The 26,348-nt window shown below is 40.1% G+C and overlaps 1 protein-coding gene across 14 annotated transcripts in view; it reads right to left on the reverse strand.

The window, feature by feature from the left end:
- The window catches only part of LOC117561490 (disabled homolog 2-interacting protein-like), a 232,662-nt gene that overhangs the window by 148,602 nt on the left and 57,712 nt on the right, over window positions 1–26,348 (reverse strand). For 2 of the 14 annotated variants that reach the window (XM_034238961.1, XM_034238960.1), the window contains exon 1: window positions 17,695–18,087. The exons of the other annotated variants lie outside the window; for them this stretch is intronic. The gene's annotated coding sequence lies outside the window, so the exon portion shown is untranslated. Of the gene's footprint in view, window positions 1–17,694; window positions 18,088–26,348 lie in introns of those variants that run through there. 14 annotated transcript variants of the gene reach the window in all.

Here is a 26,348-nt window from a genome sequence, read left to right on the forward strand (position 1 = left end):
TCCCTGAAGACCTGAGAGATCTGGATGGTTCATAATTTAGCAGGAGGTCAGAAATGTATTTTGGGCCTAAACCATTCAGTGCTTTATAAACCAGCAGCAGTATTTTGAAATCTATTCTTTGACACACAGGAAGCCAGTGTAAAGACTTCAGAACTGGAGTGATGTGATCCACTTTCTTAGTGTTAGTGAGGACTCGAGCAGCAGCGTTCTGAATTAGCTGCAGCTTCCTAATAGATTTTTTAGTGAGACCTGTGAAGACACCATTACAGTAGTCGAGTCTACTGAAGATAAAAGCATGGACAAGTTTTTCCAAATCCTGCTGTGACATTAGTCTTTTAATCCTAGATATGTTCTTTAGGTGATAGTAGGCTGATTTAGTAACTGTTTTAATGTGACTGTTGAAACTCAGGTCAGAGTCCATGACTACACCTAGATTTCTGGCTTTATCTGTTGTTTTGAACATTGCAGACTGAAGCTCAGCGCTAACTTTTATACGTTCTGCCTTGGCTCCAAAAACCATTACCTCAGTTTTATCTTTGTTTAATTGGAGAAAGTTCTGACACATCCAGTCATTGATTTGTTCAATGCACTTACTCAGTGTTTGAATTGGAGCATAGTCTCCTGGTGAAATTGTTATGTAAATGTGTGTGTCATCTGCATAGCTATGGTAACTTATTTTGTTGTTTTTCATTATCTGAGCCAGTGGTAGCATGTATGTAGATGTTAACCTGTTAGGCCCCGAGCCTGTTTTTCAGGTCTCAGGCTCGAAAATGACATTCCCAGAACAAATGACCACATCTTCCCTTCTAAAATGGTTAAATTAATAATCTTTTTTCTCAAAGTAATGATAAACCTGTGAGTTGGATGTAGAAAAGTCAGAATCAATATAGATGTTTTTTATTTTAAAGAAAATTCAGATTGAACATGGTAAAAAACTGTAAATTATAGTGTCCGTCCAAAAAATATGTTTCACTTATAGTGAAAACTAACCTTGGATGATGGGTTAGTAGACTAAAAGCTTTAGGAATCCAAAGTACAACATATAATAAGTACCCTGTATCAAGATTGATGCTAAACAAGTGATATTTGACCTTTTTAGACAGATTAAGCAAAAAAAACCTCTTCTGGGGCCATTTGGGTGGATTTTCCATATCTCTGGCCCCCCTTGTTCGATTTTGACATATCTTTCTGACCGTTAGAGCCAATAGAATCCCAGGGAAATCGTCCCGCACACACTCATGTTAAAAAAAAGGTAGCCTCTCTGTGCATTCTAGCTTGTCTTAGAGGGGAGAAATATCGCTGCTCTGATATCAAGCAATGGAAAAGCTGTTTTATTGCTTATGGATTATCAGAACATTTCAAAGGGGACGCAGTCACATTGGATTAACCTATGGATTAACTACACCATCGTTTTTATTGTTTTAATGCCATTGAAGACCAGTTTAGACCAGACAAAGATGAAGGTAAGCCATGTTAGCGTTGTGGGCTACCTAGCGCCACTTGTTTTGATGTACGTTTTTGTTGATAACGTCGCGAGTTTTGTATCTTTCAGTGTTCAGTGTTGTATCTTTCATAAACGATGTGTTGGATGTGCACCTAGGATAAGTAATAAGGGAGCTAGGAGTGATTATCGGTGCAGTAATAAGTTAGCATTTTTCGCTCAGGTCATTTAGATGCTTCTTATGAGACTTGTGTTTTGTTTTGGTAAAAATGGTTTGTATCGTCAGTTAGCTGAGATTATTCCCGTTAATCTGGTATAACACATTAATAGGTTCTTAAATATTAAGATCCCCTGAGACACAGTGTCGTGAAAAAAATAAAATAAAGTACCCGCCGGCAGGGACCTTCGGACTTAACAGGTTAAAGAGAAGAGGCCCCAGGATGGAGCCTTGAGGTACCCCACATGTCATATTTGTCAACTCAGATGTGTATTTACCTATAGAAACAAAGTTGTTTCTGTCCTTTAAGTAGGATTCAAACCAATTCAGAACTGTTTCCGAAAGTCCCACCCAGTTTTCCAGTCGGTCTAGTAATATGTTGTGGTCAACAGTGTCAAACGCAGCACTGAGATCTAATAATACTAACACTGAAATTCTGCCACTGTCTGTGTTTAAGTGGATGTCATTGAAGACCTTTACAAGAGCAGTCTCAGTGCTGTGGTTTGGACGAAAGCCTGACTGGAACACATCCAAACAGCTATTTAAATGCAAGAAGTTACTCAACTGTTGAAAAACTACTTTTTCAATGATTTTACCTAGAAATGGGAGGTTTGATCTATCCATCCATCTTCTCCCGCTTATCCGTGGTCGGGTCGCGGGGGTAGCAGTTCCAGCAGAGAGCCCCAAACTTTCCTTTCCCTGGCCACATCAACCAGCTCTGACTGGGGGATCCCAAGGCGCTCCCAGGCCAGCAAAGAGATATAATCCCTCCACCTGGTCCTAGGTCTACCCCTTGGTCTCTTCCCAGCTGGAAGTGCCTGGAACACCTCCCTAGGGAGGCGCCCAGGTGGCATCCTAACTAGGTGCCCGAACCACCTCAACTGGCTCCTTTCGACGCGAAGGAGGAGGTTTGATATGGGCCTGTAATCTAGATTATAATTTTTTAAGAGCGGTTTAATGACTGCAGTTTTCAGGGCCTGTGGAAAAATACCTGAGTGAAGAGATTTGTTTACTATGTGAAGTAAATCTGAGGCCATGCAAGGAAAAACATCTTTGAAAAATCCTGTTGGAATAATATCAAGGCAGCAGGAGGAGGATTTCAGAAGTTGAATAATGTCTTCCAGGTTTTTATCATTAATCTGATGGAATTGTGTCATGATGTCTGAATTGATATTAGGTGGACATAGGGACAACACATTTGCTGTACCTGATACAGAGGCACTGACTGCTTGTCTGATTTTCTGAATTTTGTCAGTGAAAAAGGCAAAATCATTGCACGGTGGATAGAAATTCAGAGGCTACTGACACTGGGGGGTTAGTTAGTCTGTCGACGGTAGCAAACAAGGCACGTGTGTTGTTTTTGGTAATGATGTCAGAGAAGAAAGACTGTTGTGCGTTTTTCAATTCCAAATTATAAAGGCCAAGTCTCTCTTTATAGATTTCAAAGTGAACCTGGAGATTTGTTTTTCGCCACCTGCGTTCAGCTTTTCGACACTCTTTTTTCTGCTCTCACGGTCATGGCCTTTCTCCATGGAGATATTTTCTTGCCAGACACTTCCTTTACCTTAGTTGGAGCAATGGCATCTATAACATTTTTAATTTTTGAATTCAAATGATCTACTAGCTCATTTACTGAGATGTTAGCAGGGGCAAGTGTGGAAGAAAAATTCTGAGTAAACATTTCCCTAGTATTTTCAGTTAAATATCGCTTTGTGGTTATCTCTTTTTGAAAAATGTTGTGAACAGAAATAGAGCTCTCAAAGAACACACAGGAATGATCAGAGAGTGCAACATCAGTCACCACAACCTTAGAGATATTCAGACCCTTTGAGATAATTAAGTCCAGAGTGTGCCCCTTATTGTGCGTGGGCTCCGTCACATGCTGAGTCAGTCCATAGCTATCAAGAACAAAAAACAGTTCTTTAGCCCCTCTGTCCTGGGGGTTGTCAACATGGATGTTAAAATCACCAACAATGACTAGACGGTAGGGGTGGGCGATATGACGATATATATCGTCGTGACGATATTAGGTCTCCACTATATGCTTTTTCAGAGATATCGTATCTATCGTGATAAAAAAAATAAAAATGTACTTTTCCCTTCAGTTATGCTAAAGTCTTTTATTGCACTTCAAGTCTAAAGTTTACATTTTAATTGTTTGGCACTGACTTTTCCTCATTGATGTTTTATGTTTTACTTAGTTATGTTTCACCCTCCTTTTCATGTTTATTGATGTTCACTGCTAGTGCTACCTCAGAAAGTTCATTTTTATACTGAGAAACTGTGCCTTGAAGCCATATCAAAATGTTGAATTCAGGGATTCATTTCAGAAATAAAACCAGCTTGAAATGCTATTTTGGTCTGTTACTCCTTTTTGTTTTAGTTTCTGTTACCTTGTAGGTGCTTGTACTGTTAAGTAACTTGAAAAATAACCATAATAACCGACATGAAAAAATATCGTGATATATATCGTCTATCGTGATACTGCTTGAAAAATAATATAATAATATATTTTTCAATATCGCCCACCCCTACTAGACGGTCAAAGTCAATACACACTATAGACAGCAGTTCGGTAAAATCATCAAAAAAGCTTGCACAGTATTTGGGTGGTCTATAGATATTTAGGAACAGAGCTCGAGAGGAGCATTTCAGCTGAAGGGCCACATATTCAAAAGAAGCAAAGTTCCCATAAGATGTCTTCCTGCATTGAAGGGAATCATTGAACAGAATAGCAACTCCACCCCCTTTCTTATGCATTCTTTCCTGACTCATAAAACTGAAGTTGGGAGGGGTTGATTCAATAACAACAGCTGCACTGTTATTTTGTTCAATCCAAGTTTCTGTTAAAAACATAAAATCGAGATTGTGCTCAGTGATAAAATCATTGATTAAAAATGTTTTTCCTGCCAAAGACCTGACATTTAATAAAGCTAGTTTAAGTTTGTTAAACACACTATCAGTCATGTTTTTTGTAACAAGCTGTGGCTGACATGGAATCACTGCTAAATTAGATAAACTCACACAAACGTTTGAGCACTTCCTGTTTCTAAGATGATTCAATGCTCTTAATCTATTACCTATCAACACAGATATCGGCAAAGCTACAGGCAGGCAGGGCCCCGGCATGTCCTTGAAAGAGTTGAGAGTGCCATACGCCCTTGAGCCTGGACCCAGCAAATATCCAATTTAGGAGAATTAGCACTATGATGGTGTATTAGGGCTATTGTAGCTTGGTAAATACATACATTACAATGAAAATATTCTTTATGTGATTAAACAACCATGAATATTCTCTGAGATGAAGTCATACAATTACTGTTTGAGAGAAAAGTATACAATTATTTGAGGTTAAATCACAAATCTATTTTGAATATTGTGGCTTTTTGACCTAAGACTTTACAATGCTTAACTTTGCAAGGTCCAACCTCATCACATAACATGTGCCGTTGAGTGCCATGTACTATGCCTTCAGTGGATGGCGGCCGCATCAAATTAAACTTTGCGATCAGATTAAGCAATAAGGAAGTCCTCGTGATTCGAGCCCAAAATCACAATATTATCATAAGCATCCAGGATTTATAGAGTGTGACTTTTCAGAAGAAAGCAATAATTAGATGAGGTGATCAGGAAATACAACGCAACGGACAGATAAAGTGCTACGCCACTATGTTTTCAAGTTTGTTTCGCATACATTTGTACCTTAAACAAACACTGACATTAAATGGATTAATAATTTCAGAAAATTGTGAAAAAGTCCCATCAATATCCACCAGAACCTGAGGTCACGTCTTTAAATCAAATTATTCTGATCAATAACCAAAGATCATCACAATTAAAAAACTGGAACCAAAAATGTTTTTGGTATTTTTTCTTGATTAATGACATATCAAAACCCCTGGAGATTATTTACTTGTAGTTCAATTGATATACTCTGACACACACACATTGAGGCCACGTGCGACACTCATTAAAGAGACAATGTCAGGATTACAGTGTGAAAAGACCACACTGTTGTTGACATTTAGGCTATTGCTTACACAGAGAAATCAATCCTCTGTAGATCAAACCAACTGTATCTAACTTGCAAACACACTGGGACCAGCAAGACCACACACCAACACACACACGCACAAGAACGGATTATTGAGTGCATGGCTGGACACACAAACATCTCTACCTACAACAGATAAATGAGTCTGCAGTGATTTCAGTGGGGGGCGTGAGCCTGTGCACCTGATCATACGTGCACGTGCCTATACAAACACTGACATACAGTGTAATCTACTTCTAGCAATCCCGTTCTTATTTAATCTACATGGCAACCCCCCTTTAAATCCGGGGTCAAACGACATGCGATGGGGAAAGAGATGAAAAAAGAGTGTTGGACTGGCTTTCCAGGACATTTCCAGTATGCATGACAATGAGTTGACTTAGGCTACAAACAAAACTCACATCAGTCCTTCAATTGTCTTTTGAACATGACATACTAAACACTTGCTGTGGGCTCTGGATTTCCAAGTGACCTGGTTTTGTCAATATTTGTTTACAAACAATCCTACTTTGTGGCCATAGAGTGGTGCAGTAATGAGTCCTAAACAACCTAGCATTTTGCCACTTTCACTTTACCACTTTCATTTTACCCTTGTCTGGTAGTCATCCATTTTGGAAGTGGTTTGTGGAGAGAAGCCTGAAATAAGGTCCATGGTTAAAACAAGCTTACCAGATCTTCATGCTTTGTTCTATGGCATAAAGTACGCCAGTAATTACCCCACTGGTGACTGTCTGGAGCTTCTATGTCTCTGCGATTGCTAACATGTGGCTAAATAAACTTGTGGGAAACGGTATTTCGATCTCTCTATCTGTACCGGTCTGTGTACACAAACTAGACTTTGACTAATGTCATAATGCTAACCATTAGCCGCCTTTAGCTTAGCAAAAGTGATGTGCAGCCGTGTGAGTGTGATGTAGTTTGTTTATAGCATGACAATAGCTCTTTATTCCTGGTGATTGCATTTATGCTTCAAAAATGTAAGTTTATATGTGGAAAATATCCCGCTGAAAAGACTTGCTAAGTATCATAGACGTTTTCTGGCCAAAAAGCTTATTTTCTGCAATTTACCAAAAATAAAATGGAGAAATTCCATTGCTTTTTGTCGAGGGAGCTCATGAGATCCTATCATCCGGGTCGGCCTACAAAAATACTGTATGTCATTACTGCACACTGATAAAAAGACTCCATTTCCTATTTTGAAAATCAAATATCACATGTGCCTTAATCAAAATTAACCATTAATTTAAGCAAATTAAAAACACATACTTCTTTAATAATATACACCAATCAATAATAGGGAATGAATGAATGAAGTGGGGCTTGAATACAAAAACTAAATATCTACAGGAGGTTATTTTTAGGCGAGCATTAACTCTTGTATGATTAGTACTAAAACCTTTTTCTGTGTTAATCCTTTTAGAGTTTATACAAGGTGCTGAAATATTGTACCCATAACTAATCCAAATATTATTTTGTGTAAGGCGTCTGTGACAGTCTGGCAGTAAAGACGCAGAAAAAGAATTAGAGGACAAAGCGAGCCAGGAAGCCGGTTTTATAGGTAGCCAAACATGTCATTACAGAAGTGGGACTGTAGTGCTTCAATTATCCTCCTCTTAGTTCATTCCTAAGCGTTTTATTGCTGCTCTTTATAACATCCCCCTGTAGGACAGAATCACAATTTCTCATTCTTTACTTTCATTGCTCACTTTCTTTTCTTTGCTCGGTTCCCATTAAAACAAATACACTAGACCAGACTCTAAAAGCAAATGTAGGACAGAGCAAACCACGCCTGTGCTGATATGTTGACGTGGCATGAAGTGGGTTACCCACATTTACATATCTGTTTTATTCTGTTATAATTCATGTGCTTTATGTTGGAATTTATGGAATCCAGTCACAGCCCACATAAGGGTCACCACCTCCCCTTCAGCCACAGAGACTCCTTTGTCATATGAACAATACGCATAATTTGTTTAATGGCCACGTGAAATTTAAGTGGCCCACAGAGTGAGTCTAAGTAGGGAGGGGGGGGCTAGGGATTTGGCAGCGATACAGGCAATACTGAGCTGCCAATTAATGCTACTGTAAAAGTTCTCTATCCATCAGCCGCTGACCTTTGATATGTGCGAATGTGCTGACTGTTAATTGAGCTCTCACCTGCATGTACAGAGTCTGGAACAAGCACCGCGTCCATCGCTCTAATTGTGGTCAATGTGCTGCAGAGATTATTATGCATGAACGCACAAATGGATAAACACAAAGTGCCACAGCGTCGACAGTTTTAATACGGATACGTATAGAGTGGTTCCAATAAAAACTGTAGACAGTGTTATTCTTTAGATGCATATTGTCTTTAGTTACAATGCCAATGTTTCTAGAAAAGAGAAAAGGAATATATTTGTAACACTCTATACAACCTACGTTCCATCAGCTCCATTGGATTGGTGAAGTTTGAGGGACAGACAGCTCAAATTGAATGTGATAACACACTAATATATATATATACACACAGGAAGCCTTTACCTAAATACATTTACAGCTGCACATGGTTGTCTTTTTTTGCAAAGATTACTAACCATGAAAAACATATATTCCATGTGCAAAGAAAATGTTGCTTAATCTCAAGCTGGACTCAATGCCTGATTTGTTCACAATGATTCCCCACATTGCATTCAACTTGGAATAGACTGCATTTAGAATATTAAGTCCACTGTAAGATCGCAACGCCCTACATGAACATTTGAATAATGTATGATGTTGTTACCGCTCGTTTGGAGACCACCGTGTCGATCCTGCTGCTGAGTGATGGCCACATTTTATTACAACAAAGTAAAAGAACAGCAGTCTAGATTCTACACGTGTTTGGTCAGTATGAGGCTGTCTGAAAGCAGATGTTTCAAGCCAGGTTTGCAGCGCTGTGTTATTGCAGGAGAGGGAGCTGATCTCTGACAGAGAGAGATTTAGATGTCAGGAGGAGGAGCTGCTGCTCCGGCCCAATTTCACCCCTGATTGTCCCCCAGAGCCTCACATACAGTCATTCATCCTTTTGATGTGTGTTCAATAAAACAATCACAGCAGGAAGAGAACTACAGGGCCAACATGAGACTGTATAAGATAGGTGAAAGAATGAAGAAAAATACTACAAACTGTGTTGCGTTCAATGTTTTATATTGCAGTTCCTCATCAATTTAGACATTGCTGTTTTATGTTGATAGCTTATAGTATTCCTATATTAATGACGGCTGCTCCTATTTCTAGCATGTTCAATTGCTTAACTTAGCTGGTTGACATGGTTAGCATTAGGCTATAGAACTTAATAGCAACATGTTAGCATTGTCAGTGTGAGCATGTTAGCTACTGGTTGAAGAGTGTGAGTCTTGTTACAGTTCAAACAGCTGCTTACTCACTGCAAATTGCCCAATGTGTTAAAGTAAATTCCTTCCTCAGGTTGTAAAACCAATCCTCTATGCATCTCAACACTTCTTACAGTTCCTACACAATAAAAGCCTTTCAGAACATTATTTCAGTTGTGTTTTGTCCCAACTGATGGTGTGTACAACGAGAAACTGAATCAATGTATGCAGCAGCCTATTTATAAACCATAATGCCTCAATAGAAAGTCAATACAATTCCCCAAAATGACTTTGAAGTAGTAGCAGAAAATCACTGAGGCCTAATTAATTCCTGGCACCATAACAGTTGGTCTGGCTCTATTTTTAGTTGGTATTTGTTCAGTGTGAAGGGCCAGCTCAGAAAACAGCATGGCTCCTTTATATCTGTCAGATACAGTAGTAGGAACAGAAAACCTTTGAGAGGAACAAGTAAAGAGAAAAGACAAGGAGGAGCTAAACTCAGTTTGGAAAAACCGTAACGTTTTAACGGCTGTTCGAGGTGAGCTACACCTTTTTAAATGTCCTGTCATGGCAACAAGCCTTCTGATTTCAGCTGCTTTCCGCATGCCACACCATAGATAAGTCGAACAATGGGAATCTGCTAACAACACAGACACAAATACACACACTTGGACAAAGACACACAGACAGACTCATACAAGCAAGGAGAAAAACGGTACTTGAAATAAAGTAAATGTACAAATCAACATGGTGTTTAAGTGTAGTCAACAACACTTGATCCATCATGGGAATCCACATCAAGCTATAAACAGCAATCTCCCAGTTTCTCTCTCTCCGACACACATGCACAGACACATTGTGGGTGTGTTTGTGTGGATGTCCTTCTGTGGAAGAGATATTAGTAAGCGAGGCCAGAGGGCAGCTTTGCAATTCTGTATTTTAATAGCTTTATACACTTTAAAAAAGGGACTGTATCTCTCTTTCATAATGGTTCAGCCTCGATGATAAAGGGAACAACTGTGTGTCTGTGTGTGTGTGTGTGTGTGTGTGTGTGTGTGTGTGTGTGTGTGTGTGTGTGTGTGTGTGTGTGTGTGTGTGTGTGTGTGTGTGTGTGTGTGTGTGTGTGTGTGTTCAGAGCGATCGAGGGCAGGACGCAGGAGGGGAACAAGTATCAGACAGTGCAGTCTCCACCAGATGTTGCATTGGTTAACACCTTTCAAACTATATTGTATATCTGTATACTTGTCTACACACGTTAACATCAATTGTGGAGGAGACATGTATTTGAATCCTCCATTTCCACTGAAATATGATTAACTTGTCATCAAAATAGTCTTAAGGATGTGTGTGTGTGTGTGTGTGTGTGTGTGTGTGTGTGTGTGTGTGTGTGTGTGTGTGTGTGTGTGTGTGTGTGTGTGTGGGGTCCAAATAGAGAGTTATGTGACAGGAAGTGATGTGCGATGGGAGGGAAGGGGAGCCTTTGGGAGTGGAATTCATTTCCCCCCCTTTCCTGTTTTCTGTTTTGTCTCAGAACGTCAGACCACCGTCTTACATCATCAACATGATTTCTCTCACTCCCACGGCCCAGTGTGCGTGTGCGTGTGTGTGTGTGTGTGTGTGTGTGTGTGTGTGTGTGTGTGAGAGAACATTGTAAGATAAACTGAGAAAGAACTGATAAACAGAGGACTTGAATTGATATCTCTCTAAGTGCAATAATCCATCATGAAAGGTGTGTTAAAACAACATTGTGAGTGAATGTATCTTAAAGGGATAGTACTATTAGGTACCTTAGTCAGTGTTTGAGTACCTCATTTGACCCCACTGCAAAAGACCCAAATGATCTCTCTATCAAGACATCCTCTCACGTGTTAGAAAAATAATATAATACATCATTAATGTTCTCATGAACTATATGTGGAGAAAAAAAATATGACTGTCCATGAAATTTAAATGATTATTATTATTATGTGTTCAGTTATCATATTAGTGAGTCTCTCTTAGGATCAGCATGTGTCTTTTGGTTGATTTTGAGCAATGACTATAAATTACAATGTATTCTGAATCCCCTTGCTGAATACCATAGCAACCATGAAATCCTTGTAATACATTTCATATGTTTTGTAAATGTCTTGTTTCGTGATGTCTTGTTTTTGTAAGCTGAGTGACATGAGACAAGTTCATCTCAAATCAGGGAGCTTCTCACTGTGCTGCCTCATGAATTAGACAACCAGTCAAAGGTGAGCTCAGACAGCAGGAGAACTTCAGCATTGTAAAACGTCATCGCTGTAGAGCCGTGTAAAAGTAATGTCCACGCTGGCTTTTCCAGGGGTCAACACCTCGAGTTGCCTGCGTGTTCTCAGAGCGTGCAGACGAGTGCTGCATGCAAACAGAATGTGCTCTGCAAGACAAGTTTCATTTTGTTCTGACAGCCAGGGGCAATGAGCAGTGATGGGCTTTTTATATCTGCACACATTTGATTGGTTACCAGTCTGTCTGGGACTGCGATGAAAGACTGTTTAAATGCACATCAATGTCAAGGCAGATTGAAAAGAAGGAAGAGAAGAGGAATACAAAAGAGTGGGCACATTGAGTCTTATTTTTGGGACCTGATTGTATCTCTTCAAAGAAGTCAGACAAGGCAAAACAACACCTTCAGTCACACCATGAGAAAGGTTTACACCCAGGTCAGTCAAACTTATTTAGAATGCTAAATAAGTTTTAGATTTTAAGTTTACCTCCAACAACATGTGAGTGCACGAAATAGGAGAGTATTATTCACTTTCTGTTTTAACTCCAAATAAAGTGGGTTATGGTATATGGCTGAAAGGTTTTCAACTGTCAGGTCCTTTTTTCAGACTTTGTAGGAAAGTAGATATATTCCCAGATTCCCAACAACTTGGTGTGAAAGTAAAGTAATCCAAACTGACAGAAATGATGTGCTTCATGTCTTTGTGTTGCTTTCGTGTTTGTCTAGTAAACACAACAGTGTTGTTCTACTACACCCTGCTGTGAGCTGTCATACAGGTCACATAAACACAGAATTGGGTTCCCACACTTTGGTGAATTGAAGGGCTTCTCAAGAGCTTTCCAGGCCTATTTCTCTCAAATGAAAGACATTGAGACACATATAAAAGGTAAATTACAGTCACAAAACTGAACATTTTTATGATGAGATTTAGCAGACTGTACTGAAGCTCACAGACAGCAATTAAAAAGAGATGTCTCCATTTGCTGTGCTAGGTTGATGGTTATATGGTCTGTTGTGTTCTCTAACGCAGCACAACGATTGAGCGATAGAGAGAGAGACTTTTTAACAAGTTAAAGAGCAAAGTAAAAACACTTACATCTCGATTCTTGCACAAAGTCTAATTATCTCTATATTCAAACACTTTTAAAAAGGCTTAATTTTGCCCCCTCAAATGTGTAAACTTAAATAAACTGAGCAAACCAGTTCGTGAATCCTTAGCAACAATTATTTTGAAACAAAACAAACAAGAGGAAGTTTGACAGCGAACATCCATACACACATATATACATCTGTAATAGATATTACCCTTAGAACAACTTGTCTACTCATCAAAGGTTGCATGTGCAGAGTGCACACTACTAAACTGTTAAACTAGTGATGTAGCGCTGCTGGAAGCACAGGCTGGGAGCTGAGATATTTGCTGTGTTTTCTCCTGGCTCATTGAAGGCTCAGTGGGTGGTCGTGCTCCTGTGAATCAACACCACAGTGCTTTGGCAAACAAGATAGCTGCACACACACAAATGTCACACCTTTACATAAATGCAGACTCACAGAACATCATCTCTGCGTGGGAGATTTACATCCCAGAAGGTTTCCAATAATGGCATAGCAAAAGTGCTGTAAAAGCCGCAATAATTATAAAATGAGATATGACTCATGGCCTTCATCTATAACGTACACACTGCTTTATTTAAATTGGATGTTAGTATTTGTTCAACATATAAAGTTATACATGAAAATGACTTAAAATGACCATCCCTAACTGATATACCAGTTATTTCTGTGACATTTAACATTTTAAATGCAACTCTCTGCATCCTTTCTTTGGTGTTGTACACCTCAGGTTTCATTAAATAAGACTATTTAAGCTTCAAGAAAAAAACTAATGTCGTAGGGAGAAATGTCAGAGCTGCAGAATAAAAGGCTAACAAGAGTCGCTTTCACACCGGAGTACTTTTCCCGTTTAGTTCCGATAGTTCCTGGGATTTTGCGTTCACACCAAAAAGAGAACTTATTTCATGAGAACTTTTCCCACCTCTTTAGTGACTGCTAGAGAGCAGGTACTTTCCTGGGGAGAAAAAAGTTCCAATTTCTGATTGGCTGGGCGAATTGCAAACCACGCCCCGTAACACTCGGAAAAGTTTTGTGAAGCCGCCATTGTGTTTGCTGGCATTAGCATTATTAGCATTAGCCCAGCGCACCAACGGAGAGAGACTAACTTATGGCAACACAAAAGAAAACATGGGAGCGGTGGAGATGAGGAGGTGTCGGCGTTCTGGCGATTTACTCTGAAGCCAGTCCCCAACTCCGGGGACTTCGGGCGGCAGTATACGCCGTGAAGTTGTTTGCGGCCTGCCAGTAAACCCAAAGCAGAAGAAGAAGTGACGTCAGCGGCTTCATTTGCGTAATCTTCCCTCAGGGGACTTATTCCAGTGTGAACGCGATCTGCTCTTAGTTTCATGGGGGTAATAAGTGCTGGGAACTAAGTGCGGCAAAGTACTTACGGCAAAAGCTAATGAAACAACTACTGCGACATTAATGAAAACTGTATTTTACTATACTGTAGTATTTGTACCGGGTTATAAACGCAATTACTGATTCAAAGCCTTAAGTTACATTCAAATAATTACAATTTGGATGGAGTTCCACAACCTAAATAATACATCTAAAAAAGAAACTCCTAAAAGTGTCAGTTGTCAACAGTTTACCCTGCTATACTGATTTTACAGATTTTTCTATCAAGTCATCAATACTGCATTGAAGCATTGACTGTAACTACATCTGCATGCAGCCTGGTGGCAGACAGCACGCTGACACTGCATTGTGTCTATTCAAACTGTAAGCCTACATGAATACAAGCAGACACACCGTGAGCCGAACATCCGTTAAACCGGCAGCTGAGTGGAGGGTGTGAGGGGGAAAGAGCTCAGTCAGGGTTAGGCCTGTTGCTGAGGGCCACATCTGCTGAGAGGGGCCACAGACTACAGTAATAAACATATGGACTCCAGCTGGATAATAATAGTGAGAGTCAATATATGAACATATTAATATTGCATGAAGAGTAGTGTTGTTCATACTTGTACACACCTGCAGTAACCTACATATACATGCACACCCACGCAGAAGGAGGGCTGTTGCAATATCTTATTTCAAAACGGTGCTATTGACAAGCCAACGACAGGGAATGTTTGTGAAGGAGCCTCAAACTGCCTCAACTTTGCAGAGCTACTTATTAAATGCAATGAAGAATGTAATTTAGTAATCTTTCCACAAAGTGTGTTACCGAGCGTACGTGTGTGTGTGTTCCCTCAGAAGTGAGCACTGGGGTTAATTATTGTCTTTAAGGAGTGTTTAGGGAAAGCAAAACAAACAATTTAGATCCACAATAGCCCTGGTTTTTCAGCCCTAAATTCAGATGTTAAGCACCTAATTGCCATAACAAACACACAGTAAATACATTTCCACAGTCCTCATTAGTACTCTGCAGGCCAGAGAACAATGAAATGATTAACTTACATATTAAAAAGCAATGAGTGCCTGTGTACACAATCTAGCTGCAGACACATGCCCAAACATGCAATCTAAAAGAAACATCATTTCTCTCAAACATGATCACAGAGTGCACCAGGTACCTGCGAGCGAGGCACATGGATAATTGTACGTTATGCCAACAAACCACCAGCCTACCCCCTTCTTCTCCCCAAAACCCACATACAAAGTGAAACCACCCAGTTCATTGGTGTCAAACATGCATCAGAATCCCCTCTGTTGTCGGTGATTTATGGCGCTAACTAATTACAAAGCTGATCTTCAGAGAGCTGGAGGGAGGAGGAAAGCTGGGAAGAGAGTGGTGGGAATGAGGGCAGGTCCTGTGGCACTAAACGCCTGGAAGCCACAGTAAGGTGTTTGTGAGGAGGGAACGAAGACTTTGATATTAAAAGGCAGAAAACTATGTCAAACTCACACAAAAAAATATGTTACAGAATAAAATCTCACTAGCATTTCAACACGTTTTAAACTCTTAAAAGTTCCATGTTTTCTTGATTATTTAACAGATATATTAGTAACAGATACACCTCTAATTCAAATAGAAGTCACCCCATCAGAAAGAAATGCAGCCTGAAGGTAATCTTTGATTTCACAATAAATATAAAAGTATCTAAACAAGTTCGTTATCTCAAATATTTTCTCAGTTGTTATGTTTGCGTTAATTAGATTAGATTTAACTTCATTGTCATTGCAGTACAGTTTCAGACAGCTACGAAATTCCTCTGGAAGTTTAGACTTAAAAGGTCATTTCTCTTTCAACACATCTCAGCCTGTATCAACACTCCAGGTAATGGGGAAGTGATAAATAACTTTAAAGATCCAACATGAAAAAGAAATGCAAAAAAGTCCAAAGACTTCCAGATGACAAAGCCCTTGTTGTCGTACTTATCTAAAAGCAGTGAGCAAGTGTATTTCTCTGGAATACACACCTGAGATTTACAAGTGGAGAAAGGCAGAGATAGCAGAGATATGCGAGTCATTCTGGGATGCCATTATCTCTTGAGCAGCAGTTTATCCCAGCAGTCAATCACAGAGTAATCACTATCTGCTTCCACTTTCACTGCTGAGAATACCCTGTCAGCTTCCGCTCTGCGCTGCTGCAGATAAAGAGCTGCAAAGAGTGAGTAAGCACACTCAATGACAGATGGGTCCTATTTTATTTATCACCCTTTATTCAAACTTAAATTGCCAGCTATTACAGTGTCACTGGAGTCTGTAATGAAATATAGTCATTCTAGAGAGGTGGTACAGGTTAGAGACAAATTCTAAAGTACTAACAATGAGGCGATAAGTTGGTTGCATGAAAATAAGTCAGCTATTTTAAAAGTTAACAAAAGCAGGAAAACATACACAAAATCAGTCATTATTTAAGAATCAGTTGTTTCAGTAGATGTGCCAATTATTATTATTATTATTTAAGAAGTGTATAGCAGTTAAAAATTAAGAAAAAACAATGAGAGGATTAGTTGGGTGCCTGAAAATTAATCAAATATTTTTAAAACGATGAATCGCTCACGAATCACTGGTTTCAGCTTTACTTAGATTTGCTGCTTTCATCCGTTTTACGTCATTGTAAACTCAAATAATATTTGAAATTCTGCCTGGATTTGTTTCAGTGTTATCTAGTAATAATGAAGAAGAAAGATTAAATACATTTAAAAAATGCATATATTTCTTGCACCCTTTAAAATCATTGTCCATAAATCAGCAGCCGAGCCATCCATGTGTTGGACACATGTCATCTGTGTTCAGTGCAGATCACGGTTGACCTCTAGGTCTTTTCTTATGATCCACACTGATCCCTGTCTGCTGCGTCGGCTCACTCATCTTCCCTCACTGCCTCTGCCACCATAGGAATGCCATTCCAGTCTGCCCATAATTCCCGCTCAGTGTTCCCAGTAATCCCTCTTCTCCGGCTGCTCCGAGTCTACTTCCTTCCTCACAGCTGCTGGGCGGCCCGCTTGCTCTAATAATAGGACAACAATGCCCGCCCCACGCCCGGACACACTGCACTACTACTGACAAAAAAAACGTAAGCGTCTCCGAACTCTACTTGAATCTGGGATATGTAAAAGTTTACCACAAACATTTACTTTAACTGATACTTTATCCAGAAAGGTCAGATAATTAACACACATGTTTAACTCACTACAGATGTTGACGTCCCTGTCAAAAAGAGCAACATGACACAAACTTGTTGACACTTCTTTGTGTGGGTTATAGAGGGCAGCATGTAAACACATGTTGGTGGAGGAATGATGATGAGGCTGCACACTCAAGTGAGCTGCTATCTGTGGTAGAGTCAGAGAAAACACTGTAATCAAGCAAGAGCTGATAAATGAGGGCTACACTCTGCTCAAGTGGTTAAGCACTACCTTCTAGCTTTGTATGGTGGAATTGGAAAACTCCTCCAGCACACACACAGACACAAACATGTATGAAAGGAATACAAGATGCATGGTCCTGTCAACAAAGACCAAATAAATATACAGAAGTCTAAAGAGTTTTATGTTCTCCTCCTCTGCTGTCCCACATGTAACAGAGCTGTGAATCACACGTTACAACTCTTTGTTTCCTCTTTCCCCCACATTAGTACCCTTCATATAAGATTCTTTCATCCCCTAATTTGCTTCTTTCTCTGACAGATGAGTGTGATAATGTTGCTCCGCGGCACGTGAAAAGCCTTCCTCCACACCTCCTCCTCTCTTCCAACCCCCCTCCGCCATTCCACCAAGAGAGCAATCCCACAGAAAAGCTCACACAACTTAAACTCCTTTTTTTCTCACAGCGTTATCAACCAGAGAAATTAGGAAGTGAAATGCAAGCGCTCACCTCAGACAAGGTCCCACTGCCGCAGGGAAAGCAGAAGAAATACCATCCTCAATCCACACAGAAAAGCAACAAGTAGTAACTCCAGAGATTCCTCCTCCCCTCTCTCACACTCCTGCTTCCTCGCTCTGCTTCTCCTTCTGCTTTGAGCTCATTCAGGCTGCAGTAGCAAGTATGCGTGTGTGTGTGTGTGTGTGTGTGTGTGTGTGTGTGTGTGTGTGTGTGTAAGTGTGTGTGTGAGTGAGTAAGTGTGTATGGTCCTGTGGACTCCTGCAGGGGTATTGACTCTTAGCAGGGTTCAGGTCCTCCCCCTTCTTAGGATCACAGTGCGAGAGAAAAAAAGAAATCTCACCCACACACACAAACAGAGGGCAGGAGAGTACTCTCTTTGTCTTTTGTTGCTATTCTCTCACTTCCTTGATCTGTCTCGTCAAATGTCTGGAACTCCCTACTCTACAGCCCCCTTTCATAGGAGAATGGGAGAGAGACTGTGTGTGTGCACACAGAGGGAATGCCATCGTGCTCCAGCGCTCGGGGCCGGGAGGAGGAGAAGGAGGTGGGGCTTAGACCTCAGAGAGCCTGAATTCCTGCCTCACATCCAGCCAATCAGAGGCCATGTTGCGGTTGACCAAAAACCGCGGGGCCGGGCCGGGCCCCACTACCACACTCCAGCTTTAAAGCATTAGCTGCAGTTTGCTGGGTACTTAGGCTTCATTCTGCAGCAGTGCAGTGGATGACCATTACTGTTTTATGTCGGGAAATGTGCATTTTGCTAGCCTACTGTATTTCAATATTGATCCAGCAAAAACACTCTGTTTATTCTAATGTTCAGCATAAAAACAAATGTATGTAGCATATTAAGGGCATAAAGGCACATTTAACGCATAAATATTATAAGTAACTAGTGTACTTCCAGCAAGTTTCCATGTGTTTAAGTTCCATGTGTTTAAGTAGCATGAAAACATGCTAAAACTACAAAGGTAAAGGTATGTTACAGTAGGACGAAGCGGTGTAGAGATGTCTCCTTGCCTTTTCCCACGTCCCTCCCTCCTTCCTGCCAAAGAACAGTACTCTCATGTTTCTGCTGCCGGCCTTGGCTAGACATTTGTCAAGCAAGGCATTTCTCCACAAAAGTGACAGCAGACCCCCCATCCCCCCACACACACCCATTCCCCCTCCTGATATTCACACCGGGTTACTGTTGGCTACTTCAACTTTTCAACACACAAAAGCCTTAGGGCTGTGTTATAAGAAATATGTCATGTGATCGCCTGCTGGTCTTCATCACCACCATTATTTAGTATTGATAGGATGTGAAATTGAAAAGAAACACATGTTAGCCACGCTAGCATATGTACTACATGCTGACAGTGACAATGCTAACATGCTTAAGGTTAACCTGCCATAATGTCTTGTATAAGCGTGCAAGCATGCTAATTAGCACTTCACAGACAATATAGCTCTGGTTGATGGGATTGGTATCTGTCAGTTACTAGGATTATACATTTTTGAAAATTGTTACAAATTTCAAGATAATCCATCAGTTGAGATATTCAAGCCTGGATCAAATAGGTGAACAACAGATCATTGCAATCCCCTAGTAATGCAGCTTCTTGTGTTAAATGTTAAACATTTTCACAGAAATAAGTGTGGCATGAACATGCACTCTAAAGGCAACATATCTGAAGGCAGAAATAAAACATTTGGAAAAGAGACCCGTTTTCAAACTATGTGTATGATTCTAATATTTCTGAAAGTATTCAAATGTAAGGGCTGTGGGTGTATTTACATTTATTGATACCCCATTTACACGGGAACGTTTACGCACCAAATTCATTTTCAAAAGAGTCTTCCGTTCACACGCATTCGGCTCATTTAACGTGTTCGTTCACACGAGACCACTGGAAATGCTGTAGTACATGCGGGGCCTGTAAGTGGCGCTGTACTTCTGCCCGAGACCGCTCGAAAGCGCTGGAGACGCTGTAGTACATATGCCGGGCCTGTAAGTGGCGTAGTAACTTCTGCCATAAAATACACCAAAAGCAGCGAAGAAGACCCCTGAGCATGGTTGCCCTTCTGTTTATTCTCCGTGGTGGATTTAGCAACATGTAGTTCATGTAATTCTCCATGTCCACTTGTTGCTGGTGGTTGTGGTAGAGGAGTTGTAGATTTTGCACTAACTGTAGAATGGTCAGTAGCAGTAGCTACTGACAGTAGCTACTGACCATGCTACAGCAGTGAGCAGCAGTGAGCAGCAGAGGTGGGGAGAGGCGGGGCTATGGCTCATCGTTATCAGGAAAATTATCGTATAGGGCGTACACACGGAGCCGTTTCTCCCACCCCCCCAGAGCGTTCCGGTTGCAGATCTATCCACCTTGGGACCCGTTATCATTTGCGGGGTCCGTTTCCGCGTTTCCGTTACGGCCTTGTGTGAACGAACGGGCTAAACGAAAGAGAAAAGTTGCGGATACAACCGTTTGCGTTATCGTGTAAATGCACATTAGCCCGTTATAGACCAATGAGTCATTTAATGAGCAAAGTGGTGTTAAAGGTTAACACATTTCTAGATATTCTGGCGACAAGATGTTTCCTTCATTTAGTTGGAATGCTGATACAGCATTCCCACTAAATGTTATTCTACGCACAAAAAGTTTATTATTATTATTCCGCCAGGACTTTGGCCCTCTTCTCCTCTCGCATTGAACATCGCAGAAACTCCGTTCAAACATCAAAACGTTCAGCTCGGTCGGGAATCGATGGCTATTACTTTTCTCATTCATAACTTTCATAATTAGAGATACATCCCATAATTCATCAAATTTTTAACATTGAAGTCAATGGAGAAAATCTTCAGACTTCAAAAAATCTTCATGCGACTTCAACTGCTAACTGTTCATTCATACTTTCACTCAGAAACCTCATTCCAACTTTAAAATGTGACACATCTTTCTGGCATTATTTGTGTAAAACAACTTTTAAATCTGATTCTCACTTTTAGAAATATTAAACATTGTTCAGACCTTGTTAAAGAGGTTTTCTTCAGATTTTAACATTAACTAGAGTGCGTGAGGTCACAGATAGAGGGTAGGAAATCTTGAAATTTGCCTTCATATTTTTTTTTTAAACTGCCATAATTCCCAAACCCTACATTCCTGAAACATAATTTTTCATGACAAACGTAGGAAAACATCTCGTAGCTTGAAAAATGACAAATAATTAAACAAAATGCCTCGAGGGCATGAAGTGACAAAAACATTCAACATTCAACATTCCTCCATTAAAGGCCCATTGTAATTTCAGGCTGATATTTCCTCACGGTAGCAGCCGCACACCTTTAGTTAAACTGCCAAAAAGGCCACATTATTAACCCGAAAGTACACAAACATTACACTTCAGATACTCAACTTCCTTGACATGTTTCACGTTTTGAAATTTCACAGATATCTGTTACGGTTCTTCCACAAAACGTTCACATGTAAGAGGTTTATCTCTCATTCAGAACAATAGAGTGGCGAAGTCCCTCCCCTTCCGGTGGACCTCCATGGGACCTTATTTTGAAAAAATTATGTATTGAAGTCAATGGAGAGAGAAAGATTATCTTTCGACCCCGTTTGAATTGTGCTACGAATTACACATATGATGTTTGTCAATTTAAAAGATAATTTTGCAAGTCAAAAAAAAAAATGTTTGTCGTAAAACTGTGAAGTTACACATTTGTTTGTGTGAAACGCTGAATAAACTACATCTCCGGTCTAGCAGAACAACACACGTCACCAAGATGGCCTTCACTACTGTCTTGTCAACAAAAGGATTGACTACCCTCACTATCACCACAATGAAACACGTCCAGAAGAATGTCATGCAAAGCTGCCTGCCTGCCTTCCTTTGATTCTCTCTGAACTGCCTGGTCTTTTTAATGTTGAATGTCAACCATTTGTGCAGATAGCATGAAGTAGAAAAGACAGGGTTGCCAACTTTGGGTACCTGGCTGGAGTGAGATTTTGATATCATGGGTTTAATTACACATATGTGCACTAAATGGCTGCTATCGTGTCAGTAGCGGGACCTTAGCATATATATATATATATATGATATATAGGCTATACAATATATACAAATACACAATATTGGACACAGACTATAAAGGGCACAACGTTTCATTCACTAATGAAAGTCAAACACATGTTTGTTTCCACTGTTTTATTGTGTGCATAGGCCTGTCGCGATAAGCAATTAATTGACTTATCATACGATAAATAAAAATGAACTCGATAACTTTTCTGACCTCGATAAATTTCCATTTACATGAGGATGTGACTAGCAGTTAGAAAGGATGTACTTGAATTATTATTATATATTATCATTATGTCAGAGGTCTAAAATGGTCATACAACGGTGCCGACAATATTATCGTTTATCGCAATAATTTATCCAACAAAATGAATTATCGTGAAACACACACACAAACAAATCTACAGACTTACTCCAAACTGCCAAATATATTAATTAACACACTCTCACATACTCTTTGACTCTATTTTGGCCTAGTAGAACAACAAGCAGCAGACTTTTACTTTTTATCATTTCTACTGGATCTTAGATCTGCGCATGCGCAATACGGGTTGGGGATTGACCAACCGGCTCCCACTGCTCTGTTAACGTTGTTAAGAGTGGTGGGTGCGGGGAGGGAGCGGGTCGACAGCTTGAGCAGCTGTCAACTCAACATTGTAAATAACCAACCAAAAACGATCGCCGGTTCATCTTGTTTTTGGCGTCAGAATAGTTTGGGCAGAGTGAGAGCGTGAGATTGAGAGTGAAAGCGTGTGTCACACGCCAGATGCGTGAGAGTTGACAACCCTGGAAAAGATCGCAGATGCTAATGTAGCGTTAGCATTTCTCCCCTGGGCTTAAATAGTGTATTATAGAATGATCACACCGGTGTGACAGTACTCTTCAAAGGGTTCACGAAATATGACTACTACTCTTACTGTTTAACATGTTGGGTTACTTAATGTTACTTCATGTTAAGGCTAATAAAAATGACATGGCTGTAATGCTAACTAACGTGCTAGCTACTAGCTAGGTAGCTAACTTGATCCAGCCACTCCTGGTCCTTTCATCAGACGGGAAGCGAAAGAACGAGCAAGACCCATTGCTGGTATGATAACAACCTGGTACTAAGCACACACGCATCTTGTTAAAGTTATCTTATTTTAGCCAGTGCCATATAGATGGATTATATCTATATGGCGCTGATCTTAGCTATCTCTTAGTGGAGGAAAACAGTTATGACATCACTTACGCGACTCTGGGATTTGTAGTCTTTCTAGTTGCATATTTCATAGTCTTATATTTCAACAGTTTTACGACAAACTGTGACTCTTTTGACATGGAAATGATTGTTTAAGATTGACAAACATAATATGTGTAATTCATGGCACAATTCAAACGGGATCGAAAGATAAGTTGTCTCTCTTCTTTGACTTCAATGCATAATTTTTCGGAAATAAGGTCCCATGGACCGGCAGTAGATGGGCGTGACTTCGCCACTCTATGGAAACCTGTGATCTCTGCACACCTCGTTAGTTCAAATATAAACACCTGTGTCATGGAACACGATGGTGTCATCGCTCCAACTGACATGCTCAGAGCAGCAGACTTCAGATAGCAGTGTGCTAACAGTCCAGCCGTGAAGACATCTACGGGACAGTTTTGAGAGTTCTTCAAATGCCGTTGCCATGGCAACACAATGCTCGCCTTGAAACACGGTTTCTCATAACTTCAGTGAAAATACTCCAAACAGCCCAGAACTTCACAGGTTTAGTAACGATGCAGCCATCAACGCATCTAAGCGTAGTATGGGGTGTCATCAAATGCCGTTGCCATGGCGACAGATCTTTCGCCATCAAGTTAGTTCAGAAGTTTGCAGTTCAAATATTCTGCTGCTTTTCCAAGCCTTTTTACTTTATTTTCTTCTCTCATCACACATTCAAGCCCCCAGTGTTCATGTATCATTTCAATCTAAATTATTCACTTTCTTCTTACACATTACATTTCAGCATAGCAGTTTAGCATCAGCTTTTCAGCATAAAGCATTCCCACTAGCAATTTCTTCAGGAATTGAATTCTCTAGTTTATACTTCTATTAAATATTTAATTAAGCAAGCAATAATAATATCAACAGAGCATTAAAGTAGGCCAAAGGTTAGAATAAAATGAAGAGGGACAGCACCATGTTTCCTCCAATCCACATATAGTCCTTGCCTTCAAAAACCAAAATGAAAACAGGCCAGTTTCCACATAGCGTGAAATGATACAAATTGTGTTGGTCTGTGACTTCATTGGGGATGGGATGACTTTGTTGATCTATTACTTTCATATGGTTCCTACCTCTGAGGCATTTTTGCACAACTATACAACTCTCCAGTTAAACATGTTGTTGAGAGTTGGTCTTTGTTTGTTGCGTAACAAAGATTGGTGATTCATTGTTTGACTTTGGCATGAGCTGTAACTGCTTCTTTTTATTTTTGTCAGTTTATGACAATTAGTGCAAATGTTTGCCTCGGCCAAGGAGGTTGTGTTTTCGGTTTTGATTGTTTGTTTGTCAGTTTGTCAGCAGAGTTAACAAAAAGTTGGCCGATCTACATGAAACTTGGTGGAAGGCTTTATCATGGGCCAAGGAAAAACCCATTGGAGCAGATTCGAATCAAAGGGGAGACTTTTATCTGTACACACTTGTTTACTTTGCAAGACATGGCATGTGGTTCAGACAGAGGTATACTGTCAAGTGCTATTCTAGGTTTCCAATGTTTTTTGCTGATTAGCAACCATTTTTTATCAGAAGATTTCCGTGTCGGCCCTTACCAACAGATCATGTTTCCATGCAGTTTTAGTTTTGCAGTCGAATTGAAACGTCATCAACACGCCCCCTCGCTAGCTATACATTCTCTGCACATTAATCAGCTCCATCCACACATGGGATATTATACAGAATTTGTACTGATGTACTGCTGATTCAGACAATTTTTGTTCTCACATACATTTCCTCAGGGTAATGTCTGGGTAACTTTAGGGCTGCAGTGCATGTGTTAAAGGGACTTATAGTTATACTGTATATACCCAGTTCTAACTTGTTTTCTGTAAGTACAGATATTTCTTTTGAATTATTTATTTTAATTGAAGCTGGAGCCTTCTGGACCCCGGCTTAATTTTGTCTATAAACCGTACAGCAGTGTCATGTGCTTATTTTTAATTATGGTTAATTAGGTCTTAGCTCCTGCTCACCCTAAAGTCTTATGATTCTAGAATAGCCTTAAAGTTGTCTTACTCATTACCAGTGTTGGGACTAACGCGTTACAAGTAACGCGTTACTGTAACGCCGTTATTTTTGGCAGTAACTAGTACTCTAACGCATTACTTTTACATTCAGTAACTCAGTTACCGTTACTACATGGTGCGTTACTCCGTTACTGCGTTAGTTTTTTTATATAGTCAACAGCCAGGCGAACAGAGATGAGAACTGTACTTAAGTACAGTACTTGAGTAAATGTACTTAGATACTTCCTGTGTCACATGCGGAGACGGGCTGTGGGCGTGTTTGTGTTGTTTACTAACAAGACTATCATGGCGGCGGCGGAGCTCAAGTCTAGTTTCTCCACCTGGAGATATCCTCACTATTTCACTTTTGTCGAGCACAAAGAAAATAACGTTTTAGTTAAATGTAAGTTGTGTCTTGGCGGGTCAAATATCCTATCTACTGCCCAAACCAGTAATTCAAATCTCTTAAAACATCTGCAAAAACAACATGCTGGGACGAAGCTAGTAGCTAAGACCACAGAGACTCAGCCGACGCCACTCCACCTCCACCTAAGCAACAGCGGCTGGATTTTAACCAAGGGACTGCTTATCCAGGGAAAAGTCGATAAAGCCATTGCACGGTATGTTGTAGAACACATGCAGGCTATTGCTACAGTGGAGTCACCCGCTTTCAGGGAGCTAGTTAGCATGATAGCATGTCCGGGCGGCACACGGCATATGGGACGGAAAACTCTTTCCAACTACCTGGAGAAAGAATATACAAAAATGGAAAGCCAGCTAATATCGATGCAATCCAGATTGCATATAATGCATGTCAAGTTGATCAACAGATTGTATTATTCTCCAATGCAATAACAGTACTGAAATGAAGGCTATAAGGGCATTAATGGGAGCCCTTTTTTCAAGTAACGAAAACGTTACTTTTCATAGTAACGCATTACTTTTGGGTGTAAGTAACTAGTAAAGTAACTGAGTTACTTTTGACATGAAGTAACTAGTAATGGTAACTAGTTACTGGTTTTCAGTAACTAGCACAACACTGCTCATTACTCACACTGTACTTAGTAGTAATAAATACTTCTTACATTAACATGTGGTTGCGTAGTGGTTTTAGAGCAGATTGAGGTTAAACCAGTAAGAACTGCTAATGCTACTAATGCTTGTTTAGGCCAAGGTTTAGGCCGATGTGTGGCTAAGGGCTAATTCCACCTTCTACTAACATTACAAGAAAAACATTTTGAAAATCAGAGAATGAAAGTAAAACATGTGAAAAAAAGGAACCCAAAGGCTAAAGTGACATAAGCTAATCATTTGGTATGTGGGCTATAGAGTTACACAGG

This window comes from Gymnodraco acuticeps, unplaced genomic scaffold (assembly GCF_902827175.1).
Source record: "Gymnodraco acuticeps unplaced genomic scaffold, fGymAcu1.1, whole genome shotgun sequence".
Lineage (NCBI taxonomy): Eukaryota > Metazoa > Chordata > Actinopteri > Perciformes > Bathydraconidae > Gymnodraco > Gymnodraco acuticeps.